General features: G+C 39.6%; 1 protein-coding gene across 2 annotated transcripts in view; it reads left to right on the forward strand.

Moving 5' to 3' along the window:
- LOC115213840 (LARGE xylosyl- and glucuronyltransferase 2) overlaps positions 1-16,441 on the forward strand; it is a 63,681-nt gene that overhangs the window by 16,875 nt on the left and 30,365 nt on the right. Inside the window, exons 2-3 of one of the 2 annotated variants that reach the window (XM_029782771.2) lie at positions 10,084-10,227; positions 14,309-14,351. The gene's annotated coding sequence lies outside the window, so the exon portion shown is untranslated. The remainder of the gene's footprint in view (positions 1-10,083; positions 10,228-14,308; positions 14,352-16,441) is intronic. The other variant, XM_029782769.2, reaches the window with a different exon arrangement.

Genomic DNA, 16,441 nt, shown 5'->3' on the forward strand with positions numbered 1-16,441 from the left:
AGCAAAAGAGACCCGTCATCATCATTGTTTAATGTATGCTTTCCCTGCTTGCATGGGATGGATGGTTTAACTGAGGACTGGTAAGCTGGAAAGCTGTACCAGGCTCCAATCTGATCTGGCAAGGCTTCTACAGTTGGATGCCCGCCGAGAGTGTAGTGGGTGCTTTTTACATGGCACTGGCATCAACCACACTCGAATGGTGCTTTTTATATGCCAGTCGGGCGGCAATGGCATCAACTACGGTCCTCGAATGCTGCCACTGGCACAGGAGCCAGACAAATACCAGACTTAAAAAGAACTGGTGTCAATTTCTTCAACTAAAGACTTTGCCCCAGCATGGCCGCAATCCAATGACTGAAACAAGTAAAAGATCAAACATGATGACTCTGATGGCAGGTTTTTCTTTGCTCCTGTGTGTACCAAAGGAGGAAGCATTGTACTTCATATTGAAACCCTGTGAGCACCATTCAACCTCTGCAAAGACAAGCTGACATAAAACATTGATGATCGGCAGAGAAGAAACGAGGTCACCGTTTCCTAATTTCTGTGTTGTAAAACTTTCCCAAATCAAAATATTTTTATCTCTGATTTTTCAGTTTGCAGATTAAAATTAAGCATTGCTCATTGAGAACCTACAAGCATTCCCATCGGTACCATATGTGTTTGTTATCATCACTGTTACACATTGCCAGAATACATTTTATTTAATGGTTGGATGAGGTTTTAAAATAATACAGGGTGCAGCAAAAGTAACGCCCTATTTTTATTTAACTTTTCATCATCATCATCGTTGTCTAACATCCACTTTCCATGCTGGCATGGGTTGGACAGTTTGACTGAGGACTGGCGAACCAGGAGACTGTACAAGGCTCCAATCTGATCTGGCAAGGTTTCTATGGCTGGATGCTCTTCCTAACGCCAACCACTCCAAGAGTGTAGTGGGTTCTTTTTACATGCCACCGGCACGGGAGCCAGTCAGGTGGCACTTGCATCGACCATGCTCGAATGGTGATTTTTACATGTCACTGTCACAGGTGCCAGTCAGGTGGCACTGGCATTGACCTTGCTCGAATGGTGCTTTTTATGTGCCATCCAGGTGGCAACTGGTATCGGCCATGCTCAAATAGTGCTTTTTACATGCCACTGGCACAGTTACATGTCACTTTTATTGAATGAGAATAAATTACAGTAGTTTTAAGAAAATTTATAAGTATTGTGCCAGTGTCATGTAAAAAGCACCTGAATTGGCACCCTGTAAAAAGCACTCCTGCTGGTGTCACATAAAAAGCACCCAGTACACTCTGTAAAGTGGTTGGCATTAGGAAGGGCATTCAGCTGTAGAAACCCTAACCAAAGCAGACAAAGAGAGCCTGGTGCAGTCCTCCAGCTTGGCCAGTGCCTATCAAACCATCCAACTCATGGCAGCATGGAAAATGGACATTAAATAATGATGATGTCTCATCCGAACATAATCTGTTATGGTTAACAAACTTATTAGCACACTAATTAACATGTTCAAAATGTTCCCCTTCACATCCAATGCTGAACCCTTCCAGCAACACTTCTACAAACCGTTTGATATGTTTCCCTGTTAATATCAGAAAATATATCAGGAATTGCTTGTGTCAGTTCAGGAAATGTCTTTGGTTTGAACCTGTAAAGAGATTTTGGTACACTCCACAATAAAAGGGTCAGGTGGCGTTATATAGATCTGATGATCAGGATGGATGGTCATGGCTGAAACATCATTGATCATAAATCTGTTCAAGCAAGATTGCCCTAGGGTTAAATAACAACAGCTCCACCAGAAGCAATAATTCCAACACTGTAGTAGTAGTAGTAGTAGTAGTAGTAGTTAAAGAAAAAGAGCGTTACTTCTGTTGCATCCTGTATATAAAAAATATATAAAAGAGAGGTTGTGTGTCTGTCTGTCTCCTACGATTTAGATTCCTAACTACTCCCACATTTTGCGGTGCAGTTTAACCAAGACCCGGTATCTTATAGTCGTGATTCATATCGAGCCCTTCTGGGTATTAGTGTGCGTCAACGATGAGTCTACAATTTTTAAAAAATTTACCATCATTTTTCCTATTTTTAATGCATTTTTTGGCAATTATATAAGGGAAGTAACTCTCTAAAAATGTATTGTTAAATCTCAGAACGTAAAAAGCTACAGTAACACCCCCCCCTTTGTGGTTAGCCATATTGAGATGGCTATTATACTTTACATCTCTAAAAATGCTTATATAGTTATTTCCCTTACAAACCCAAGCAACACCGGGCGATACTGCTAGTTTATATATATATATATAACTTGTGTTTTCATCTGTTTGGTTAATGACGAACAATAGTGTGTCACTGTCTTTAAACAAATGGAGGCTTTGCAGTAGGTTGATGTGATGCAGTGAGTGGCATGCCTCATCTGCAAGTAGGCCTAAAGTACCTGCTGTGTCATATTAGCAATGAACTGCCACCTTCGCTACCCAGCAATTCCCCACCACCCATTTGAGCAGATGTTCAGTTCGGGTGGGGGGGGTTATGTCAGACAACTGCTGTGATATTTCAGAGAGATAAAGCTGTCAACTGACTTCATTATCACAAGTGTCTCACCATTCTTTGTGACTGCATATATTCTTTTATTCTTTTACTTGTTTCAGTCATTTAACTGCAGCCATGCTGGAGCACCGCCTTTTAGTTGAGCAAATCGACCCCAGGACTTATTCTTTGTAAGCCTAGTACTTATTCTTTCGGTCTCTTTTGCCGAACCACTAAGTTTACAGTGGCATAAACACACCAACTTTGGTTTTCACACGATGGTTGCGGGAACAGACTCATGCACACACACACATATATATATATATATACGACAGGCTTCTTTCGGTTTCCATCTACCAAATCCACTCACAAGGCTTTGGTTGGCCCAAGGCTATAGTAGAAGATACTTGCCCAAGGTGCCATGTGGTTGGTAAGCAAGCTACTTACCACACATCCACTCCATAAATTTTTTGATTTTTATTTAAGGCTTTGTTCGGCCCAAGGCTATAGTAGAAGGCACATGCGCAAGGTGCTACACAGTGGGACTGAACCTGGAACAATGTGATTGGTTAGCAAGCTACTTATCACACAGCCAAACTTTTATTTATTTCAGTCATTGGACTGCAACTAAGCTGGGGAACTGCTGTGAAGAGTTTTTAAGTCAGAGGTTCCCAACGTTATTTTGCTTGTGGACCCCCTGAGAGCTATTTTATCATCTGTGGACCCTGTATATGCACATGTAAATTTTTGAAATGAAATATTTGTTTGTAGGTTAGTAAAAACTAACAATGAAATGATTTCGTTATATTCATAACATAAATTCCAAATACAAATCTTGAAAACTTCAATAAATACAGGTGCCTGTCCTAGTAAACAAAATTTATATATGGATCTACTAATTACAATTTTTTACTCATGGACCCCAGTTGAGAACCCCTAGAATAAGTCAAACAAATTGACTCTAGGACTTATTTTTTAAGCCTGGTACTTATTCTATCAGTCTCTGTTGCTGAACCGCTAAGTTACAAGGATGCTGGTTATCAAGCAGTTGTGGTGGACAAACCCGAGCATAAAGATGCATACACAGAGTGGTTGGTGTTAAGAAGGGCACCCGGCTGTCACAGTAGCCTAGGATGTTTTTTTCTACCTGGCTGGCTCCTGTCAACCATCCTACCCATGCATGCATGGAAGACAGACATTAAACGATGATGGGGCAAAGTCATACTAATAACCTGGTGTTAGAACTCAATATGCATGTTTCAGAATAAAGTATTTGTTGAGTACAGAGCATTAATATGAAATTAATTACATGACAAAGGAACAGGAATTACATCACCAACTTCATTAGGTTACATCTGTTTCTGTTGTAAGATACAGAGCTGAGTGCTTGTGCATCACCTTAGAGCTACCTCACAGTTTCTAAAATTGTGTAATTCCTGTTCCCTTGTCATTTATTGAATTTCATATTTCATTCATTTATCTCATTATCCCATACAGCCTCGTGTAGCTTTGTGTATTCTCATCTACAATGGAGACGAGTACCAATATCCCATGTGACGGGCTTGATAATTGTTGAGATTTCTCTCTACGTGAAACCATTGGTAGCCTTGTCAACCTAAAAGTAAAGTATGTGTGTGTGTGTATATCAGTGACATAGTTTTAACATCTACTTTTTCATGCTTGCATGTTCAGGCAGATTTTCTATGGCCACATGCCCTTCCTGTCATCAACTCTCACCCCTTTTCAAGTAAAAGTAAAATTTCTTATTGGCTAGACATGCTTATTGACGTAGATGACTCTCTTCTCCGTCTCTCTCTCTCTCTCTCCATATATATATCATCATCACCATCGTTTAAATTGGACAAAATATATATGTATATGCGATGTGATGATGATATATATGGGCACAGATAGTGTATCAATAGCCAGCTGGAGGAGATGTCTTCTACAAGCTACAGTAGCATCAACCCTTAACGGTTAGCCACATTTAAGTGGCAAATATACTTCACGATATATATATATATAGAGAGAGAGAGAGAGAGAGAGAGAGAGATAAACAAAAGACGAAGACAGATGCATGAACAACAAGCAAGTGTATTAGTTTGATGCTCTTCAACAGAAAGGAATAAGAGAAAATAAACAGAGAGAGAATGAAAAAACCCACGCACACACAACCCTTTGGTCAGCCCATGAATGTTGTAGAAAACACTTGCCCGGAGTATCATGCAGTGGAACTGAACCCTGAACCATGTGGTTGGAAAGTAAGCTTTTTAACCACACAGCCACACCTCTATACCTTTATATGTATGTAGTGCGCACATATCTGTGTCTGTGTGTATTTGTTAACTTTGCAGCCGAAACACTTTATGTTAGTAATACTGCTACTCCCCCACACATCCGACCTCCAGTGATTTGGAGAAGGTACTCTTTGCCATTTCTTTCCAAAGTTTAATAAAATAGATACCAAGAATATATAATAGTTTATTCAATCAACAGGTGCTGTGATAAGCTTTCAGCAAACAACGGAAATTTACTCTACTTATTTCGTCTGATTTCTCATTTCACACTCCATTTTCGCCTCTCTTATCTATAGGTGATCTACTACCGATATATCATCTTTCGTAATCTTATCTACCGCAACCCACTACATACTAAATTCCTTCACCAACACATCGACCATTAACATGCTCGCACATGAATACACACACACACACCACATATTTATAGTGAAACCGTGCAATGTCTTACAAACCAGGCCTACTTAGAAGAAACCTAATTCGTTGCGGTTTGAGCTAAAGTCTAACATTTCTCTCTCGCATTTTTGATTTTATTCTATTTCCTTATTTCCACCATCCACCCCCGCCCACCCCCGCTGATGCTTCTATTCCCCATATTTCCACATTCTCATTCCTCTTCTGCTTTCTCTCTGTCGTTTAACCCTTCACTTCCTCTCCCCTCCCTCCCCGTCTTTTCAACTCTTTCCTGCGTTTTTCTCTGCACTTGACTACCTCCACAGAGGGAAGGAGTTCGAGTTGCTACCATATCTGGCAGACAAAACAGTCCCAAATCACATGAATGGCAAACAGAAACTGCAGACTGCTCCGTGTGATGGTGGTGGTGGTGGTGGTGGTGGTGTTAATAGTAGTATTAGTAGTAGTAATAGGGGTAGTATTAATAGTAGTAGTAGTAGTAGTAGTAGTATTAATAGCAGTAGTGGTAGTAGCTTTCGTCCTCTCAGTCATGTGACTGTGGCCATGCTGGAGCACCACCTTAAAGGGTATTAGTTGAAGAAATTGACCCCTGGGGGCTTATCCTTTGTAAGCCTAGTATTTATTCCATCGGCCTTTTTGCCAAACTGCTGGGTTACGGGGACATAAACACACCAGCATCAGTTGTCAAGCAATGGTGGTGGGGACAAAGACACACACATACGCACAAATATATACATACATATATATATATATATACAACAGGCTTCTTCCAGTTTCCATCTACCAAATCCACTCACAACACTTTGGTTGACCCAAGGCTACAGTAGAAGACACTTGCTCAAGTTACCACGCAGTGGGACTGAACCCAGAACCATGTGATTGGGAAGCAAGCTTCTTACCACACAGCCATGCCTGCACCTATAATTTAATAATGTTTTTACTCTATCTAGTGAAACAGCTGTAGAGAACAACAAAATTATGAATTATATGAGAAATTTATGTTTTTCAGCTTTTTAGTTTTCTAAGTTGGAAGTTCCAGATGCGATTCTTATATTTTAACCATTACAGAATACATTTAACTTTGATGAATGTGCAAAACATGGTATTATTTTTGCACATAGTTCTTATGTTATTTTGTATTGCAGATTTTTTTGAATTTTCTCAAACACTTGCATTGGATTGCATTTTCATGATTCATCAGATATGCTAGAATTTGTCAAATTTCTGCAGGCTTACTCATTTAGATAAAGGAAGGAACAATCTTTAATTGTTTTTATTTGAATCCGTCTTAACATTTCATAATTAATCATTTTAAAGTTTGCCATGAGTTTGGGGACCACAGACTTGTTAAAGAAACATAAAACTCTACGTATTTCTAACACTGAATTGGGCTCTTCTGTGATTTTTATTTTAGCTCACATAAACAAACATTGTGCATGTATTGTATATATGTATGTATTGTTGTGTGTGTGGTGGGGTATATCATCATCGTCGTTTAACGTCCGTTCTCCATGCTAGCATGGGTTGGACGGTTCGACCGGGGTTCTGGGAAGCCAGAAGGCTGCACCAGGCTCCAGTCTAATCTGGCAATGTTTCTACAGCTGGATGCCCTTCCTATATGTGTTTATATATATATGTGTTTATATATATACACATACAAACATATATCATCATCATTTAACGTCCGCTTTCCATGCTAGCATGACAAACATATACATATATATATATATATATATATATATATATATATATATATATATATACACACAAACATATACATATATATATATATATACACTGAGAGATAGATAGATAGATAAATTCTACTCCCTCTGGCCTGGTTCCTCCTCATGTAGTAAAGGACTGAATCTACCCTGACCATTTGACCATTTATAAAAGCTATTATTCTAGTAATCTTTTCATATTTTGATATGGCTTAAGTGAGCAACATTTTGCATAAGAAATGAAATTCTCGTTTTTTTATTACACAATTACCTGAAACGCGCATATTAAATGCATTCAAAATATCATTACTTGATTTGGTTTCCTTTTTATACATTATATATGTATGTACATATGTGTGTGTATGTATATATATATATATATATATATATATATATATATGTGTGTGTGTGTGTGTGTAAAAAATATAAATAAAAATACAAAATGGGACAAGAACGCAAAACACTCAAATAGACGACACAAAAAACGGACGGGTCATTCGAAGCCTCTAATCTTCAGTCAAGAACCGGATCATCCTCGCAATTTCGGCTGGTATGTACACCTTGTTCCCTTATGTATATATATATATATATCTAATGTAGGATAAAAATTTTCAAAAAAAATCCTATCAATGGTCAGCATATTAAAAAAAATACCTTTAAAGGTTAAATAAGGGTAGAAATCTTTTCTTTTGCCCTCACTTATATATATATATATATATATATGTAATCTCCCCCTGGCATGTGATGGAATGTTTTCTGAGCATCTGTGGTGTTTATTGCCCCTGTGCATCCGCCGCACACGAAAGCTATATTCCAGGTTAATCTTCCTTTGATGTTGCTGCACCTCTTATGTGTCTATAGCTTACACTGGGTACATTTTATGGGATTTCTGCCTACCCCTTTTCTACAGATCGAGCAGTGCCACCTACCTGAAGGGGTGTGTGATGTGTTCGCCTTCCTACTTACTAGAACTTTGGTCTTTGCAACATTGACTCTAAGGCCCTTTGATTCTAAACCTTGCTTCCACACCTGAAATTTCTTCTCTAGTTCTGGCAGTGATTCTGCTATGAGGGCCAGGTCATCAGCATAGAGGAGCTTCTAGGGGCAACCTGTCTTGAATTCCTCTGTTATTGTCTAGAGGTCTATGATGAATAAGCGGGGGGCTGAGGACTGATCCGTGGTGGACCCCTACTTCTACCCAGAATTCTTCACTATACTCATTGCCAAATGTCTGTTTTCCATGCTGTCATGGGTTGGACAGTTTGACGGGAGTTGGTTGGCTGAGTTGGTTGGCTTCATGTCTGTTTTGATGTTTATTTCTACAGCTGGACGATGCCCTTCCTAATGCCAACCACTCTACAGAGTGCACCAGGTGCTTTTATGCAGCCCTGGTATGGGTGTGCTTACGTACCCCAAACCCGGAAGATTAGGAATGCTCGGCTTGGGTGGGATGCGGAGGATGTGTCTGTATACAAGAACCAAACACTTATTTACTCAGCACAGCAAACCACCCCCATTCCCTCTCATCCTCTACGCACACGTATATGTGTGTATGTATATGTTTGTGTGTGTATATTACGTTTGTGTGTATTGTTGGGCTACCAGCAACTAAATCATCCTTCTTATCAAAACTACGTGGTTAGGAGAGCGGTTTGCATTGGACAATAAACATACCTGTCATGTCAAAAGGCAGACAACTCAAATAGAATCAACAGCTGGGAGTGAGAGACCCCTAGTTTTTGTTTAGACATATCTCCAAAGGAAGGAAAACTCCCTGCTGACACACCCTACTGTCTTAAAAATAGACGGTCACAGTGGATAATGTACATTATTCCTTTAAAAAGAGAAATGGAACAGCATCATCATCATCATTGTTCGACCGTGGTCGAGACAATGGAATTTACCATGCTACGCCAGACTTCACGGCCCATCATGGCATTACAGAGGTCCTGTTGCTGGATGCCTGTATCCCTGGAGATTACATCAGGGTAGGAAAGTGTGCGCCCTCTGGTATTGCGAGTAGATGGCTTCCAGAGGAGGAGGGTAGAAATTACCTCTTTTTCAGCTCTACAACAATGTCCAGCAAACTGGACTCTCCTACCTTTCACAAGAGATGACACAGGTGGTAGTTTCCCATATATTTGCATTTTGGTTGGATGGCACTTCCACGAGAGATTTTGAGCTCTCATAAGGAGGCGAGTGTAGGTTCCATCCAACCGCCTCTCAAGCTTCTTTGATAACATCCAGGTTTCTGAGCCATATAGTAGAATTGGTTCGACTGTGGCTTTGAAGATTTCAAGTTTGAAGTCTCTACTTAGATTTGATGACTAGATCTTATGCATGTCATGGCTGACCAGGCAATACCCTTTCTAGTTAGAAAATCTTTTCCAGATGAGGATATGTATGACCCAAGATATTTGTAATCAGAAACCATATTTAAGGGTGCATTGTTGAGAGTGTGGATGATGCAATCACTGTTGGACCGGCACTTGTTTATATATTCAGTCTTGGCCTCATTGAGGTAAAGACCTACACAATTTGAGGCTTATGGAACAAGTTGGCCTTTGACTATAAAAGTATAAATGGATATTCTTTTCCACTCTAGGCACAAGGCCTGAAATTTTGGGGGAGGGAGCCAGTCGATTAGATCAACCCCAGTACACAACTGGTACTTAATTTATCGACCCCAAAGGATGAAAAGCAAAGTAGACCTCGGTGGAATTTGAACTCAGAACATAAAAACAGACGAAATATTGCTAAGCATTTCGCCTGGCGTGCTAACGTTTCTGCCAGCTCACTGCCTTAAAGTATAAATAGATATTAATCGAATGATGGTCATAATGTACAATGTTTTGGTCTTTGATGATGGTGGTGCTGGTGGTGGTGGTGGTGGTGGTTGCTGCTGTTGTTGTTGCTGCTATGATTATTATTATTCAATTGTTCTTATCGTTTGATCTTATATGTAATTTGCTGCATAAGGCATAGATGCTTGTGCACCATATGTGTATATATATATATATATATATATATATACGCCTTCTTTCATTTTTGTTTTGTTTTGCTTTTTTTTAATCTAAAAAAGATTAAAAGATTATTTATTTATTTATTTATAGATCTCCCGTGGTTGGAGTCTGTTAACATCTAACAGATGTTTGGGAACGGTGCCATTTGTTCTGCACATGCAACGCAATGCCGACTTTAAATTGATCTCATCTCAACATTACTTTTTTAAAAATTAGGAAAATGGCTGAAACAAGGTAAGTCAGTTGTTAAATACATGTATGTCGGCGTGTGTGTGTGTGTGTATATTTATATATTTGATTTCATATTTTCACTTCACCTCATTGAATCTTGGTGCCTAAAATGTAAAGACAATTGGGCTACTGAGATGAGGATGAAGGTATTTGTGTGTGTGTGTGTATGTGTATAGTTATATATTTATATTACGGAGATGTACTTGCATAGCAAGTGACCTGGTCTGAGATCGTGTGCTAGAATGAAAGCAATTGCAAGTGTTTATATATTTATACTTATATAGTTAAAAAAATTGCACTGAAGAACAACAAAGGAATGCCAAGGAAAAACCACACATGCTCATCCCTCATCAGTTGTCAGCCAAAATTCTTCACAATTTCGTGCCATTATTCATAAGATTGTTCATTTTGTGGCATCAAAAGCACAATACTGCTGATTTAAGTAAGCAGATGAAGAACAGTAACAAAAGTTATACACAACAACAGAATAAAGTTCAAGCATAATGGAAAATGACACAGGTACTTGCTATATACAGGGTGTCCCAGAATTAACTATTTCATTGAAATCAGAAAATTATTTTTTAAAATTCACTTTTATTTATGTTTAGTATGTGTGAAGAGTTTATCATCATCATCATCATCATCATTTAACATCCGTTTTTCATGCTGTCATGGATCGGATGGTTTGACTGGAGATGGCAGGAGACTGCACCAGACTTCACTGTCTGTTTTGGCAGGGATTTCACAGCTGGATGCCCCTTCTTAACACCAAACTCTTTACATAGTGAACTGAATGCTTTTTACACACCACCAGCAAGGCCTGTGTTTATGATTTTATTTTCTTTCCTGTTGGATCCGGCTGTTTTTCCGTTTGGCTGCCTTTCTCCACCTCTATCCCCAAAACGGACCTGTGGTTTTACTGAGCTTAAAGAACACATTCAGTTAGCAGTGCAGGAGATAACTCCTGAAATGCTATGGATAAATTTGAAATTTGCAAGGAGACAGACAGAGCACATGTGGAATATTTTTGGTAAACTCTTGACATAAGATTTATAAATCTATTTGTTTTCATTTTTTTAATTAATTAACATAAAATTCTGTCAAATTTCTTCTTTTTTTTTTCTAATTTTCCCAATTTCATTAAAATAGATTGTTAATTCTGGGACACCCTGTATATGAATATATACATACACATAAAGGATTTGTGTGTGTGTGTAATTTAGCGGTTCTGCAAAGAGACCCATCATCATCATCGTTTAATGTCCGCTTTCCATGCTGACATGGGTTGGACAGTTTGACTGGGGACTGGCCAGCCAGGAGGCTGCACCAGGCTCCAATCTGATCTGGCAAGGTTTCTGCAGCTGAATGCCCTTCCTAACGCCAACCACTCCAAGAGTGTAGTGGGTGCTTTTCACATGCCAGCAGCACAGGAATCAGTCAGGCGGACCTGGCATCGGCCGTGCTCAAATGGTACCTTTTACGTGCTGCCGGCACAGGTGCCAATCAGGCAACACTGGCATTGACCACGCTTGAATGGTGCTTTTTATGTGCCAAAAATATCTGACAGATCAATTTGTAAAGGCAAGGAATAAAGTCCCTTTACTGCAAACTAGTAAGACATGATATCAGGCAGGGCATCCAGCTGAAGATCACTGCCTTTAACAACTTTCATCTAACCCATGATGGCATAGAGAAACAAATGTAAAACCAATAGGATGACAATGCTAACAGTGGCTACCAAAACAAGTAGAATTATAATGATAAAAATAATATTAATTATAACAATTAATCACTTTGGCTACAGGCCACTAGTTTACAGGAGAGAGGAATAGTTAATTAAAACAACTCCCTTGTATTGTCTTATATCGAGCCTAAAACTAGAAACAGTCTCCTGTGGGATTTGCACTCAGACATTGAATAAATTTTTTTAAAAACCCCACATAACAACTACCAACTGTTAAGTATTTCTGTTCAGTTGTCTGCTGGTTCAGCCGTCTACAATTATAATGAGTATAATAACTAATATTATTATTGTTTTGTCTTTTACTAAGGCAGCAAGCTGGAAGAATTAGTAGCACACCAGGCAAATCCTCACTCTTTTACTTGTTTCAGTCATTTTACTGCAGCCATGCTGGAGCACCGCCTTTAGTCGAGCAAATCAACCCCAGGACTTATTTTTTGTAAGCCCAGTACTTATTCTATCGGTCTCTTTTGCCGAACCGCTAAGTTACAGGGACGCAAACACACCAGCATCGGTTGTCAAGCGATGTTGGGGGGACAAACACACACACACATATATATACGACAGGCTTCTTTCAGTTTCTGTCTACCGAATCCACTCACAAGGCTTTGGTCGGCCTGAGGGTATAGCAGAAGAAACTTGCCCAAGGTGCCACGCAGTGGGACTGAACCTGGAACCATGTGTTTCGTAAGCAAGTTACTTACCACGCAGCCACTCCTTAGTGGAATTTTGTCTGTCTTTACATTTTGAGTTCAAATTCTGCTGGGTTCAATAAAATGACCAGTTGAGCACTGAGGTCAATGTAATTGACGAGCCTCTTCCCCCAAAATTTCAGGCCTTGTGCCTACAGTAGAAAGTATTATTATTATTATTATTTTGTCTTTTACTAAAGCAGCAATCTGGTAGAATTGGTAGCATGCCAGGCAAAATGCTTCATGGCATTTTGTAGGTCTGTATGTTGAGTTCAAATTCTACTGAGGCCAACTTTGTCTTTCATCCTTTCAGGGTTGATAAAATAAGTACCAGCTCCCTCCCATGCCAGTGGCACGTAAAAAGAAAAGCACCATTCGAGCGAGGTCGTTGCCAGTGCTGCTGGACTGGATCCTGTGCAGGTGGCAGCACGTAAAAAGCATCAGTTGAGTGTGGCTGATGCCATTACTGCCTGATTGGCCCTCATGCCAGTGGCACATAAAAGCACCCACTACACTCTCAGAGTGGTTGGCATCAGGAAGGGCATCCAGCTGTAGAAACACTGCCAGATCAGATTGGAGCCTGGTGCAGCCTTCTGGTTCACCAATCCTCAGTCAAACCGTCCAACCCATGCCAGCATGGAAAGCGGACATTAAACGATGATGATGATTAAATACTGAGTGGGGGTGGGGGGGGGTCAATGTAATTGACTTGCATCATCCCCTGAAATTGCTGGCCTTGTCCTGAAAGTTAAGACCATTATTATGAGTCCATAAGGAAGCAAGCTGGCAGAATCGTTAGTCTGCAAGACAAAATGCTTTGTAGCTTTTCTTCTGACTTTACATTCGAATTTGAATACCACCAAGGTTGACTTAGCCTTTTATCCTTTAGGGTTGATAAAATACCTATCAGTTGAGCATGAAGATTGGTGTAATCGACTTTATCCCTGCCCCCACCAAAAAGAAAATTGCTGGCCTTGTGCCAAAATTTGAAACCATTATTGTTATTTTACCTTATTTCAATCGTTGGACTGCAGCCATCCTGGGGTAACCCCTTGAAGGGTTTAGTCAAAAAACAATCAACCCCAGTTCTTGTGTTTTGGTTTGTTTTTTTTTCTTTGTTTTTTTTTAGTTTTTTGTTGTTTTTTAAGTCTGGTACTTATTCTGTCAGTTCTCTTACCAAACTGCTAAGTTATGGAGATATAAACAAACCAACATCAGCTGTCAAGCTGTTGGCAGAGGGCTTGACAAACATAAACACAAGCACACTCATAGCTTTATAGATATATATATATATACATACACACACACATGCACATAGGTATGTATGTATGTATATATATATAAACTATGGTTTATGTACTCCTCATGAAATTATTTCGTTGATCAGATCTTTGATACATTGAGTACTGTGTTGTCTGTTAGCTGAATCTGCTAGAGGAGCTTTCTGTGATAGCCACACGATTCTGTGTATCCATATATTGCACCACAAATTTATGAGTGTGACAGGCTTCCACACAGTTTCTGTGTACGAAATTCACTCATAAGGTATTTTTGGGGCCTCTGGGTCTATAGCAGATGTTTGTGGGACTGAATGTTGAAGCCACTTGGTTGCAAACTAATCTGAGGGGTTTTTTTTGTTTTTTTTTTTCAGCTGCTGTCTCGAATATATATGTAGCAGCTGCCCCATGTTCCAGGTATGTAAGCATTAGAAGATATTTTAGATTGTAAAACCTATAATTCACAAATATTTGGGTGGGTTTAAAGTGGTGAACTGGCAGAATTGTTAGAATGTTCAACAAAATGGTTAGCAGCATTTTGTCTGACTTGACAACCTGAGTTCAAATTCTGACAAGGCCACCTCTGTCTTTCACCCATCAGGGTTGATAAATAAGTACCAGTTGAGCACTGGGGTCGATGTAAATTGACTAGCCCTCCCTTAAAATTGTTGTCTTTGTGTCAAAATTTAAAACCAATATTTTGGGAGGTTGAAATGGATATGTTGTTATGAAGTTCTAGGTTCAACCCTACTTTGTAATAACTTGAGTGTCTTTTACTAGGGCCTCAGACCAGCCAATACTCTGGGAGTGGAATTCCTGGAGAGAAACTAAGAAAAAACCTGTCGTGTATGCATGTATTATTATCATAATCATTTCATCTCCATTTTTCCATTTTTGCATAAGTCAGATAAAATTTATTGAGGCACATTTCATGGTGCCACATAAAAAGCCTCCATGCTGGTTCCACATAAAAGGCACTGGTGATGGTACCATGTTGGCACCATGTAAAAAGCACCCAGGACACTGTTAAGTGAATGGCATTAGGATCGGCATCCAGCTGTAGAAACCAAGCCAAAACAGACTTCGTTTTTTTGTGGAACCAGTACAGGTATTTTTTTACATGGCACCAGAATAGGTGCTTTTTATGTGGCACCTTCTTTGTTTAATTCGGGACAAAAGTATTCCTAAATCCATTAGTTTGAGACTTCAAGACTTTCATGATTTCATTTTGAAATTAACCCTTTAGTGTTTAAACCGGCTGTATCCGGCCTGAATATTCTACTCATTTTATGCTCAAACTGGCCAGAACCAGCATCTCACACCTACCCTGCAATGTCATTCTAAAAATAAACAATTACATTTTTCAAATCTTGAAGTTACAAGATAATACCAGATTAATTTTTTAAAATGTAAATGAATAAGGATTACTTCTGACATATTAATTTGAACACTAAAGGGTTAAACCATTTTAATGGCATCTAGCTTGCACATTCAACAGTCAATCACAAATAGTATTAGGAATGATTTCAAAACTGGATTTATAGTTATACAACAGTAAATCTTGGTACCTTTGATGGTATCATTTTTGCACTAGATGTATCTTAGATATGGATAGGTACGTTCAACCATGTGTGAGGCAGCGGGAACAGAAACACCTAACCTGGACAGATCGGCCAAACGATGTTCAGATGGATCACCAAAGCACACGCTCCCAACCAAATATGGCCAATGCCAGTACCCCCTGACTGGTTCTTGTGCTGGTGGCATGTACAAAGCACCATCTGAACGAGGCCAGTGCCCTCTGACTGGCCCCTGTGTCGGTGGCACGTAAAAAGCACTATCCAGACATGATCGATGCCAGACACACCTGACTGCCTCTTGTGCCAGTGGCACATAAAAAGTATCCACTACACTCTCGGAGTGGTTGGCATTAGGAAGGGCATCCAGCTGTAGAAACATTGCCAGATAAGATTGGAGCCTGGTGCAGCCTCCTGGCTTGCCAGCCCTCACTCAGACCGTCCAACCCATGCCAGCATGGAAAACGGATGTTAGACGATGATGATGACGATGTATCTATCTATTAAATTTAGGTTTTTGTATTTGGCTCTTGTTAAGGCTTTCCCTATTATTCTGCTTCTTCTCCCTTTTGTCTGCAAGGGTATTTATGGGGTGTGTTCTGTCTATCACAAGTGTAAATGTTTTTTCAGGCTTCACATTCTTATCAGCCACAAACAAACGTAAAATGGGAGATCTTACCCAGAGACACCTACAGGCAGCAGCAAGCAGAATAGTTAGCTGCCATTAGTTTTATTGTTGCATGTTGTTGTTGTTGCTGTTGTATGGGAGGTGTTTGCAGTTTGTTTGTTTGTTTTTACTTGTATGAGGTGGGGTGGAAAGGGGCAGGGCAAGATCCTTGTTGCAGATTAAGATCTTAATAGAGAAATTAACAGCAGCACTTGCAGTTTGCTGTGTGGCATCTTACTGGGATTCAGAGCAGGTCTAAGCGG

The sequence above is a fragment of the Octopus sinensis genome, linkage group LG7, assembly GCF_006345805.1.
Source record: "Octopus sinensis linkage group LG7, ASM634580v1, whole genome shotgun sequence".
Taxonomy (NCBI): domain Eukaryota; kingdom Metazoa; phylum Mollusca; class Cephalopoda; order Octopoda; family Octopodidae; genus Octopus; species Octopus sinensis.